This window comes from Equus przewalskii, chromosome X (genome assembly GCF_037783145.1).
Source record: "Equus przewalskii isolate Varuska chromosome X, EquPr2, whole genome shotgun sequence".
NCBI classification, from domain to species: domain Eukaryota; kingdom Metazoa; phylum Chordata; class Mammalia; order Perissodactyla; family Equidae; genus Equus; species Equus przewalskii.
Genome location: NC_091863.1, coordinates 28,257,745 through 28,269,174, shown reverse-complemented (window position 1 = coordinate 28,269,174; position 11,430 = coordinate 28,257,745). Strand labels below are relative to the sequence as shown.

Sequence of the window (11,430 nt, the reverse complement as noted above, 5' to 3'; positions counted from 1 at the left end):
TTTGCAGAAGATATGATCATCTATATAACCAATCCAAGATAATCAACTAACAAACAATTAGAAATAGAATTCAACAGTGCCTGAATACAAGATCAACACAGAAAAAAAAATTAATAGATACCCAGTGGAGCAACAACGAGATGCATAAAAAACAAAAAACTGATTCATATTATCAATACTTGCTATGAAGTACAGGTGGGACTGAAAATAGCACTATGAAATTTGGAATGTAGACATTTGGATGGACTTGAATGACGCTCAGAATTAGGAACTTTAGAATTACCTCAAGTCATCTCTGCCAGCCGAAGCCGCCTTTCCTCTCTCCGGTCTAAGAAACCCAGCCGCTCGTGGGTTAAAAAAAAAAATCTTTACGGCAGCGTAGGGGCGGGACTTCCGGTCTCGGCACATTGGAACCGGCTCTTTTCTTCTTCTTTGTTTCCGGTCTATCCCGGAAACGTGGCTGGGAGCGCTGGGCGGAGGTTGCTTCTCCGCTCGCTCTTCCACACCGAGCGGAGTTTGCTTCCCTGCAGGCTCTTCCACACCCAGGAGAGGACAGTTTCGAGGTTGGGACCTACTTTCATGCTTTGCAGGAGCTGTGATGCCCCAGCTCTAGCTTCCTATCGGTGAGATTTGGTTTACCCGGACTGTGGTGCAGACAACCTTGCTGTTGCACAGACGAACTTTTGCCTCGTGTTTGCTGGCACCCACTTGGGCGCCCCCTACAGGGGCCTCAGTACCTTGATGATGGTAGACGTAGCCGTACAGACGGAGCCCCCTGAGGGGTTTGTGTCTTTAGATGATGTGTTAATATTCTTCTCCCGGGAGGAGTGGGAGTTACTTGATGAGGCTCAGAAACGCCTATACTATAGAGTGATGCTAGAGACAGTTGGACTGGCGATCTCAGTGAGACTTGGAAATTCCAAATTCCCTGAGATTACTCAGCCCGAGCCAGAGAGAGTTTTCAGGGTTCCTGACTGTGTAGACACAGCTCCAGGCAAGACAGAGATGACCTGGGGGAACCTTAACACTAGCTCTTGGCATACAGTGGAGGCTGAAGATGCATCTTCTGAGCAGGGTGTTACTGTAAGAGTGTCACAGGAGAGCTCTCTTGAGGTGGGTCCTTCCATCCAAAACAGCCACCCATGTGACATGTGTGACCCCATCTTGAAACACATTTTGTGTGTGGCTGGGCATGAGGAAACATCCCCTGGGCAACCACCGTATCCCTGTATGTCATGTGGGAGATCCTTCTGGTTCAGTGCAAACCTTGACCAAATACAGAAGGAGCAGAGTGGAGAAGTATTGCCTAGAATAGAAAATGTCCGGACCATCTCTGTGGAGAGCTGGGAAAACGAAATGTCAGAGGACTTCCCTTTCGGAGAGGGTGAGGAGGACTTTTTGGCCAGCTCTGGACTTGCTCAGCTTGATGCCACTGAGGATGGGAAGACTCCACACAGGAGCGCTGAGAATGAGGAGGCCTTTCACACTGGGCAAATGGATTACAAGTGCAGTGAAAGTGGGGAAGCTTTCAGCCACAAAGATGAATTTGTTCAGCACCAGAACATCCACATGGGAGAAACGTATGATGAGTGCGGTGAATGTGGCAAATCATTTAGCCAGAGAGCCTACTTTCTATTACACAAGAAAAGTCACCTCAAAGCAAAACCTTACAAGTGCAGCGATTGTGGGAAAGCATTTTGCCACAAATTCAGCCTCAAAGTGCACCAGAGTCATCACACAGGATTCAGGCCTTATGAGTGTACTGAATGTGGGAAATCCTTTATCAAAAGATACCAGTTCGTTCAGCACCAGAGAATTCACACTGGAGCAAAACCATACAACTGCAGTGAATGTGGGAAAGTCTTCAGCCGAAGAGACACACTTACTGAACACCAGAGAATTCACAGTGGAATAAAGCCTTTTATGTGTGGCGTATGTGGGAAAGCCTTTCTCCGTAAAAGGGCGCTTGGTAAGCATGAGAAAATCCACACTGGAGAAAAGCCCTATGAATGTGATGAATGTGGGAAATTCTTTCGCCACCGTTCCTGCCTTTCAAGACATCAGAAGATTCACAGTAAAACAGAGCCTTCTGCCTATGCATGCGCTGAATGTGATAAAACCTTCATCACTAATTTCAACCTTATTCGACACAAGAAAATTCACACCAGAGCTCTTAGGCTTGTGGGTGAAGTGAAAGTGGAAAATTCTTTGGTGGCAACTTCAGCCTCATTCTACACGGGAGGTGTAACACCGGAGTAAGGCCTTATGTGTTCAGCAAATGTGGGAGAGCCTACAGAAGATGCTCTCACCTTATGTGGCATATGAAAGTTCACAGCAAAGAAAGGCCTCATGAGTGGAGCAGTTCTGGTGATCCTTTAGCTACGTTTATTTTTTTTTTAAAGATTGGCCTTGATCATCTGTTGCCAATCTTTTTTTTCTTTCCTCTTCTTCTCAAAGAAGAAGGTCGTTCTGGTTGTATTATGTGGGACGCTGCCTCAGCATGGCTTGACGAGCTATGCCATGTCTGCACCCAAGATCCAAATTGGCAAAACCCTGGGCTGCCGAAGAGGAGCGTGTGAACTTAGCCATGGGGCTGTCCCCTGAAAATTATTTCTAATTAGTAATAATTTCCCCTCTATGTCTCCCTAGTTATAGCAAGCACTGTGTTGTGCAGCCCCCTTTAGCTGCATTTTGAAGTTTGTTTAGCACCAGAATCTTCACACTGGAGAGGCTTTAAGAAAGCAGGGAACGTGTTTTCTTCTTGCTCTATGTTGCGTGACTCACAAAAGAGAAAAACTCTGTAAATAGCATTTGAGATGGAGCCAACAACCAGAAGTTGAACTTCATACATCCAGGTATCCACTCTGGAGACATAACTACAAGTGCCAGGTATGTGGGAAGTTTTCCAGGGCTACTTTACACTTTTCAACCTTCCCAGAGCCTTCCCCTGGCCTGAGTTATGTCATTACCAGTGTCTGTTGCAGACACCATTCCACTTCTACCAGCAGTCTGGGCCCCACACTGTATGTCATTCACCCCAGTGTACTCAGGTGTGGCTGACCTCTACTCTCTCTCCTACTTCCTGGAGGGAATGATGAGTGAGCTGCGCCCACTGGGGATCCTCATTCCCTCTCTGCTGATGGTTTCAGTGTGGACATGACCCAGCTCCTGCTGAAAAGATATGAGCTGGAATCTGCTGCAATTTGCCAGAGGTTTTTGTTTTCCATGGACAGCATTGACTCTACTTGAGATAGCTGAGATGGATTTCTCCAGTCTCTGAGTCACCTGACCTTGGAACTGCCTGCCCCACACTGATCTGATTTGTGCAATGAGAAAGCCTTATTGTTAAAGCATTTACTGTGTTCTGTTCACTGTGTGGGGTTGATTGAGAAAAGAAATGGGCTTTCAGAAAATAGGTCATGACTCAACTGAGCTCATTTCTTCCCTTCACACCTACAAGGGCATTGATTGCTTTCCACAGTTAGGAATAAAGGTAGGACTGTGGACTGAGCTAAACTTCTAGAATTGTGCTGTAATACAGTAGGCACCAGTCACATTTGACTATAGAGCACTTGAAATGTCACTGCTGTGAGCTGAAATATGCTATAAATATAAAATGCACACTGGATATCCAAAACATAGTATAAGAAAAAGAGAAAGAATGTAAAACGTCTCCTAACAATTTTTATATTGGCTGGATGTTAAAATGATAATATTTGGGCATATTGAGTTAAATAAAATATGTTATTAAAATTATCAAGAAAAGAAATGGGTTTTGCTAGTGTGAAGAGAGGAACACCTTTTGTGGGGACCCTAAACTTTATGTGCCTCAGAAAATAGCAGAATGGCAGAACAGCTGTCAGCCTAATTTGGCATAGTTGGCAATGCTTAGAAGCCTTCTTAGGAAAAAAACTGTTTGGCCTTGTGGGGCTGATCCTATGACTTAGATGTCAGGATCTCCTATGAGCCTAAAGCTCACCCTGATGAAGGGGCAGTTGGTATGACAACCTACAGTGCTTCTGGGAACAGCATGAGTCAAGTCCCTCTTTCCCAGGGGATGTCTCTCATTCCTCAACATTATTGAGGTGTAGCTGTCTCCTGAGACCTACCAGAAGTTACGACCCCTGTAAAGTATAAAATCTGGAAGGCAGATAAGACCTACAGCGGCTAAATGGGAAACATAATTGATATATTTTTTGTTCTAATGCCTAGCATGTTGTCATCTTTCCTGGCATTCAAATTTATTGAAGGTAAAGATTCAAATTCTTTTTTTCTACTTTTTCTTTTTTTTTTTTGGTGAGGAAGATTGACCCTGAGAGGTAACATCTGTGCCAGTCTTCCTCTGTTTTGTTTGTGGGTCACTGCCACGGCATGGCTCAGTGAGTGGTGTACATGCATGCCCGGGATCTGAACCCCTGACCTTAACCACTACACCACTGGGCCAGCCCCTACTTTCTAAAATTCTTTTTTTCTACTTTTTTTTTTGGTGAGGAAGATTGACCCTGAGAGGTAACATCTGTGCCAGTCTTCCTATGTTTTGTATGTGGGTCACTGCCACGGCATGGCTCAATGAGTGGTGTACATGCATGCCTGGGGTCTGAACCTGTGAGCTTAACCACTACACCACCAGGCTGGCCCCTACTTTCTAGAATTAGTAAGGCTAACTCTGGTAAATATTGTTTTACTTAGAATCCTAAAATAGGTTTGATTATATGTTAGAGAGAAACAAATCTTTCAAAAAATAAAATTAACAAAGTACACATTTTAGATTAAAAAGACACCACAATATAGAAATACTGTGTACAGAAACATTGATTAGTTAGTAGGGAGTGGTGGAGATTGCAGCAAACTAAAAGTTGTGTCTGTTCTGAAGGGCATACACAAATTTCGTGTAACTACGACTCTGGGTTAAAGGTGTACAGAAATTCTCAGGACCTGCAGACCTCTTTATCTCCTGTGGCTGAGGTCAGTGTCACCAAATAATCTAAAGGTTTTCTGGATTCCTCTACCTCCCTGGGCTGTTTACCATCACTGCACAAGCAGGAACCCCAGGGCTGAGAAGAGAGATGCTGCAGTCTTGGCTGGGTCTTATGACCCAGTCAGTGTTTGGGTGGATATGGTCTTACTTGTTCTTCAGTTTTTGCTACCACTGAGGCAGGACTGACCCTACCAAGATATGGGAGATGGTTGAGTCAGTATAGGATTGATTTTCCAAGAGAAATGGGAGATCCAGATTTTTTTTAAGTTTTTTTTTTTTTCTGGAAAGATTCTCGCTGAACTAGTATCTGTTGGCAATATTCCTTTTTTCTCTCTCTCTCTCTCTCTCCAAAGCCCAAGTATGATGGTTGTATTTTTTTTTTTTTTAGATTTTATTTTTTTTCTTTTTCTCCCCAAAGCCCCCAGTACATAGGTGTATGTTGTTTTGTTGTGGATCGTTCTAGTGGTAGCATGTGGGACACTGCCTCAGTGTGGCCCGATGAGCAGTGCCATGTCCGTGCCCAGGATTCAAACCATCAAAACACTGGGCCACCTGCAGCGGAGCTTGTGAACTCAACCACTCGGCCACAGGGCCAGCCCCTGATGGTTGTATTTTTTTGTTTTAAGTCTTTCTGGGTCTTCCAGGTGAGCTGCCATCACAGCATGGCTCCTGACAGTCTAGTGGCGTGGTTCCGCACGTAAAACCAAATTCAGACCACCAAAGTGCAGTGTGCTAAACTCTAATCACCAGGTAATCAGGGCTGGCTCTGGGAGACCCAGATTTTTATGTGAAACCATTTTGTCTCTCAACAGCTTTATTGATGTATAATTGGAATATAATAAACTGCACATATTTGATTGTACAATTTGATGAATTTTGACATATGTATTCACCTGTGATACTGTCACCACAGTTAAGGTTATGAATATGTCATTACATCCAAATGCTTTGTCATGCCCCTTAATAATCTCTTCCTTTATCGCTCCCTAATCCCTCACCCCATGCAACCATTGATTTGTTTTATTCCACAATACATTGGTTTGAATTTTATAGAATTTTATATAAATGTAACACAGTATGGGCTTATTCTTTTTTCTGTTTCTTTTTGGTAAGCATAATTGTTTTGAGATTTTAATTACTATTACCAAGAATATCAATAGATTATTTCTTTTTTTTTTTTGCTGAGTAATATTTCACTGTGTATGGATGTAATACAATTGTTTATCCATCAATTGTTGATGGACATTTAGGTTATTTCCAGGTTCTGGCTATTAAAAATAAAGTTTATTTGAAAGAAAAAAACAACGAACCTTTAATGATTTCACAGAAGCAGTGGCCTTGCAAAAGAAAGGCAACTCCTCAGGAGCAAGCCTCACCACTCATATTGTGTCTACATTGCCCTGAAGAGTCAGGTTCCAGCATGGCCCAGGGGAGAATTTCAAGATCTAGGGAGGAGATAGCACTTACAGCCAATGTAATTGCAAGTTCTTTCTAATTTTGTATAAGCAAGAAATCAGGCAGTATTGTGGGAATGGATTTTAAGTTTGCTGGACCGGGGAGAATAGAAAATAAGGTTAAATCAGATAAAATTTATCAAGATGGATAAACTTACCTGAAATTTGTCATTTAATGGGCAAGGTGAAGCAGCTAGAAGTGTATCTAAGGGTTTGCTAAAGCCTCGATTGAATGGTGTCTTCATAAGAGTTCAAATGCCCCAGGATTTCCTTGGCTAATTTTTCTGTATCTCAGAGGTATGACTCCTGCAAATTACATTTCCAAGTTTTCTTGTCCTTTGGCTTCCATGTAGGTTCAGCAAGTGGGAGGCACTTAAGGGAGGCTGGAGGGCAGGAAGCGGGAGAATCCAAGTTTCTTCTCCTCCCTCTGTGCTTCAGCTGGCTTCTCTGACAAGTCCGCATCTCCTTCTTTGCACTAGTAGCCCTTGCAGAGAGTTCTGCCATGGTTCCAGCAATTACCAAGTGATCTTGGGCCCTGGACACCCTTGACACCACCCTAGTTTTGTCCCTCTAGCCTAGGGGTGGTACTTGCTTCCTGTTGATACTAATCTCTGTGTTGCCTCACACACCCCACCCCCGCTCCATTTTGGATTCCCAAGAAATCCGTCAACTGGGTAGCCAATTCCCTGAATTAAACTCCCTTTAAATACTTCTTTAAAGTATTTTTTCTGGTTATATCCTAGCTAGTAAATAATTATATTTTAAAAAGTGGGAGGAATAAGAAATATGGGAGTAAATAGTCTTTATCATATTTTCTGCAGAAAACAGGTTATTCAAAAGGTAGTTGATGAGAATTTAATGAAAGAGTTATTTATAGAGTTGAGGGAAGGATTGAGGAACCCAATAGAAATGGCGATGCACCCAGAGACTAACAATATCAGGAAGCTGTTCCCAGCCTTACAAAAGAAGGTAAGGGAAAGAGCAGTGTTACTGGAACTGGCAAGACTTGTAACTGTGGGAAAGGGCCCTCCAACAGGAGTCGTGGCCATAGGTTGGGGAACACAGCCACTATTAAACTGTAAACTGGCAGGGAAGCATCATCAGGGAGGGGAAAAGGCTCCTGACCTCTCTTGGCTCCTGATCTTAGATCTGCCAGTACCTGTCATTGGCAAAATGCAGTTACAAGCCAAAGCTCAACGGGGTCTGGTGATCCAGTCCATAGAGGTCAGCCTCCGAGGGCATAGAACAGAGCAGAGAGAGACAGAGATTGGATCCAGAGAAGCAAATAGAGATTGATCAGCATACTCAACTTCTTTTTCTTTTTTTTTTTGAGGAAGATTAGCCCTGAGCTAACTACTGCCAGTCATCTTCTCAACTTCTGAATTGAAAGTTGAGAGCACTTGCTAAAACTGATACGAAATAGCTGTAAAAGCATGTGACTAGGGAAAAACACACTGTATTTTCCTTTACTTGCACACAACACTCCTGACACCAGATGTATGGATTTTTTTTCCACCCCGCAGTGACCAATTCTCCAACACCAGCTGAGTGTCCTGCAATTCAATTCAATTCTGATACTAACTGGAGGTAGCACAGACCGCACGTTAAGGGCTTAGTCCCACAAAACTGCCCCCCACTTCAGATACCACTTGCAAGCAGTAGGTCCCCAAGTTGCTCACAAATTCTGTCTGACTTGGCTACAAATCAGAGGTTCCCACAATCCCTTCCTGGGGTTTGATAATTTGCTACAATAGCTCACAGAACCCAGGAAAACAGTTTATTTACTAGTGCTGATTTATTGCAAAGTATCTTTTAAAGCTCACGGATGAACACCAGATGAAGAGATACATAGAGCAAGGCCTGGAGGGATCCTGAGCATAGGGGCTTCTGTCCCTGTGGAGTTGGGGTGTGCCACCCTCCCATCATGTGAATATGTTCACCAACCTGGAAGCTCCCCGATCCCCATACTTTTGGGATTTTTATCGAGGCTTCATCATGTAGGTGTGATCGATCATTAACTCAATCTCCAGTCTCTCTCTCCTTCCCAGAGAATGGGGAGGGCGGCTGAAAGTTCCAAGCTTCTAATCATGGCTTGGTCTTTTTGGTTAATAGCCCACATCCTGAAGCTATCCAGGAGCCCCTCCAAGGATTACCTCGCTAGAACAAAAGAACACTCCTGTCACCCAGGAAATTCCAGGGGATTTGGGAGCTGTGTGTCAGGAACTCGGATCAAAGACCAAATACTAGAACAAGAGATGCTCCTAGTGCTCTTATCACTTAGGAAATTCCAAGGGTTTCAGGACCCCTGTGCCAGGAATAAGGGGCAAAGACCAATATATATATTTTATATTATTTCACGGTATATTATATATAAAAATGATATAGCTAAAATGATCAGTTCTGAGTGAAATGTAAGAGCAAGAGAGGAGTTTTTTTTAATAAGCCATAATGAATTATTTGATTATGTAAACTATATATGTGTGTGTGTGTGTGTGTGTGTTTGTGTACATATTGTTTTGTGTGCCTGTCTCAGCCTAACCATAACCAATGTTGTGGCTGGACTGGCCCTTGTGGTTCTTATTATGATTGCAAGATGCCCTTTGGCAATAACCTTCAGGAAACTTGGGGACAAAAAGTTTATTACTTATAAGTCCTGGAAATTAATGGCACACCTAGGGTCACACAGTGAGACTGCAGGTAGAGAGAAAGAGAGAGTGTGCAGGCCTGGGGTCCTGCCTTTTTTTTTTTTTTTTTTTTTTTGAGGAAGATTAGCCCTGGGCTAACTGCTGCCAGTCCTCCTCTTTTTGCGGAGGAAGGGTGGCCTTGAGCTAACATCTGTGCCCATCTTCCTCTGCTTTATATGTGGGACACCTACCACAGCATGGCTTGCCAAGCAGTGCCATGTCCGCACCCAGGATCCGAACCGGCGAACCCCAGACCATCAAAGCAGAACGTGCACACTTAACCACTGTGCCACGGGGCCAGCCCCTGGGGTCCTGCTTTTATTGGGGTTGAGGGTGGGGTCCCTAGAGTTTCAGGAGTTCACTCTTTATTGGTGAGTTTAAAACATGAGAGTGGGAATTTAAAGCTCAGGAAGAGAAAAAACAAGTAGCCCAAATGGTCAGTTATGGAAATCAACCAAGATCTCTAAAACAAAGGAGGCGGGGTGGGGGGGGAGGGGCGTGGGGGGTGGAGGGAGGGTGGGCAGGGCCTGGCTCTTTATCTGGTCATAGCTGGCAATGTGTTTATTCCAGATAGCCACTGTGAAGCGGATGCCTCTTTGAAGTGGCTGGCTCAGCAATCAAAGCTTAAGTCAGGCACTTGCAATACAAAAAAGAAAAAACCAACTGTCAGGGCTTACACTACACATATGTATACACTATATATATAAATATATACATATCATGTAATTTAATTAAAAACTAAGGTTCTTAGAACAAAGAAAATTGAAAACATTTTGGTGCCTGTATATAGGAAGTATTTGAGTGTCAAAGGTTATCTGAGTATATTTGCGGGTATGTGGGCATGTTCACAGACTAAAAAGAGGAAATAGAAAGCAGGAGAGATGGGGAAAATTTTTGAAAGATGAGAGGTTGTCAGAAAGCAAAGAAAATATAGGAGGAAATTGGGTCAAGAGCGCAAGTGTGGGGCTAATTCTTCCAGAGCAGCAAAAGGGAGATGAAGATTAATAATATTCATGAAGATTATGGGCAAATTGGAGGCCAAACATTGAGAAATTTGTTATCTGAACATGCCCATTTACTGGTTAACTAGATGTTATATTCATCAGCTGAGAGTGAAGGGAAATGGGTAGAAGGGGACGTAAGGACAGTCAAGGAGTGGTGCAGTAGCTGAGATGGAGACAGAGTGACCACATAATTTATCTTCCATAATGGGACACTTTTGACAATGTGTTAGTTTCCCGTAGCTGTTGTAATAAATTACCGTAAACTTGGTTGCCTTAAAAAAACAGAAATTTGTTCTCTCACAGTTCTGGAGGCCAGAAGTCCTATATCAGTTTCATGGGGCTGAAATCAAGATGTCAGCAAGGAGGCAATTGTCCTTGAGATAGAGGCGGGAAGCTGCTGGGCCACACAACACACCTGCGTGTGCCTCCTGGTGGATGCAGCCCAGCACCAGGGTGTATGGATCTAGTCGTTCTGCAGTAAGCAGTCCTCAGAGCCATATGCAGTAGCCCTAGATAGACATCAGGTTCATAGAAGATAAGGCATTAAAAGTGTTTGCGAAGAGATTTGGAATTCAAAGAAGAGAGGTTGAATTTGAATCACTGATAAATGCAGATACAGAAAATGTGGTGGAAATAGCTGATTTCAAATTTCCTAATGGATGTTTGTTATGAACTTAAGACACCACAGAATTTTCTTCATGATCAGTGGGCACCAAAATTTCCAATGCAATATTTTCCCAGTGTTTCTGCTAGCTTCTTCCTCTTGCCTTATCTCGGTTCCTCCACTGCCCAGATTTCTGTGGGGGGATCACAACCTGGTATAAGCTATAATCTCTTCCCAATGGGAACATTGAGATCTGACTTTTTTCTTAGATTGCCTATTTAAACTCAAATCCATTAGATAATTTCAACTATTTCAACTTTATGCTGTGCAGATGCAGCTTAAATGTGAATTTCCTAATTGGAAAAAAACAATTAAAATAAGAAAATTAAATATAAAGCAGACGTATCCTTCCTTCTTTTTCTTTTTAAATTTTGTATATACTGCTCCCCAAGGTTCAGTTGAACATATCCTAAAAGGAGCAGAAATTAGTTTCCTTAATGAAACAGGCTGTCCTATTTAAGAAAAATAATTTCTTCAGTTCTCCTATTCAAAGGGACCTATTTAGTTAAAGAACGATAGGGAATGATGAAATTATTTGGGGTGAAAAACAAACCCGGCCCTGTTAGAGATGCTACTTCAAGAATAATATATAATCTTTATTACTCTGTTGATAGATAGTTATGACAATATATAAGCATTGTTTTGA

The 11,430-nt window shown here is 42.9% G+C and overlaps 1 pseudogene; it reads left to right on the top strand.

Annotated features, from left to right (window-relative positions):
- Positions 1 to 744: 744 nt before the first annotated feature.
- On the top strand, positions 745 to 2,259 carry LOC103541220 (zinc finger protein 772 pseudogene; annotated as a pseudogene).
- The last annotated feature ends 9,171 nt before the right edge of the window (positions 2,260 to 11,430 follow it).